Below are 821 nucleotides of genomic sequence, written 5' to 3'. Positions count from 1 at the left end.
TATATTTTTATAAGAATTACTACTTCCACATTTGGAATTAATTAATTATTATATCGAAGGAACTTCATCGCAGGAGGAGGAGGAGGAGGAGGAGGTGGAGGAGGAGGAGGAGGAGGAGGTGGAGGAGGAGGAGGTGGAGGTGGAGGAGGAGGTGGAAGTGGAGGAGGAGGAGGAGGAGGAGGTGGAGGAGGAGTTGGATAAGGAGGCCGTTCGGTCAAATCATGCCTGTGCTCCACCAACATGGGCGAACATTACCCGACCACACACAACAACAACCTCCCGACAAGTCCCGTACCCCTCTACCTCCACCCAACACATTCATGTTATCATGTGTTGTACCTCCACCTCCGCTATCTACATCCAATTTAAACACATATCTACTCGTCCTGCTGCGATTAGTTCCCTTTCTCTGGAGATCACTCTCCGACGACCCTTATATCGCCATCAGATCCCTCACCCTTTACCCTCAGGGTCCGACCCTTGATCCTGTCACTGTCGTTTTACGGGAGAGAGTCACCAAGTCCAAGAGGATTTCACGTCCCTTCCATGATTCTGTATTTATCTCCCGTCTCAGCAATTCCTGATGTATTCCAAGGTTCATCCACGTGTCCAATCGAGTCGGGATTTGGATACGAGGAGAACGTGTTTTTTAACCATGAACCTCACACTCTCCAGGCCTCCGGACAAAATGAGTGATGTATGATGTTTGGATATACTCGAAACGTGTCCATCCATGGTCAGCACGAACATCAGAAACAAAGCACCGTGACTCGACTCGACTCGCATACAGAACACAGATGTGGTTCAGGAGTGCTCTCTAC

General features: G+C 49.2%; 1 protein-coding gene across 1 annotated transcript in view; it reads right to left on the bottom strand.

The window, feature by feature from the left end:
• LOC147017658 (uncharacterized) overlaps positions 1-60 on the bottom strand; it is a 158,427-nt gene extending 158,367 nt beyond the window's left edge. Inside the window, exon 1 of the transcript XR_015049575.1 lies at positions 1-60. This exon is cut by the window's left edge and continues 102 nt beyond it. The gene's annotated coding sequence lies outside the window, so the exon portion shown is untranslated.
• Between the last annotated feature and the right edge of the window lie 761 nt (positions 61-821).

This window comes from Eptatretus burgeri, chromosome 11, assembly GCF_056783735.1.
Source record: "Eptatretus burgeri isolate ZD-2024b chromosome 11, Ebu_testis_v1, whole genome shotgun sequence".
In the NCBI taxonomy this organism is placed as follows: domain Eukaryota; kingdom Metazoa; phylum Chordata; class Myxini; order Myxiniformes; family Myxinidae; genus Eptatretus; species Eptatretus burgeri.
The sequence above is the reverse complement of the archived record's forward strand: the minus strand, read 5'-3'. Positions and strand labels throughout refer to the sequence as shown.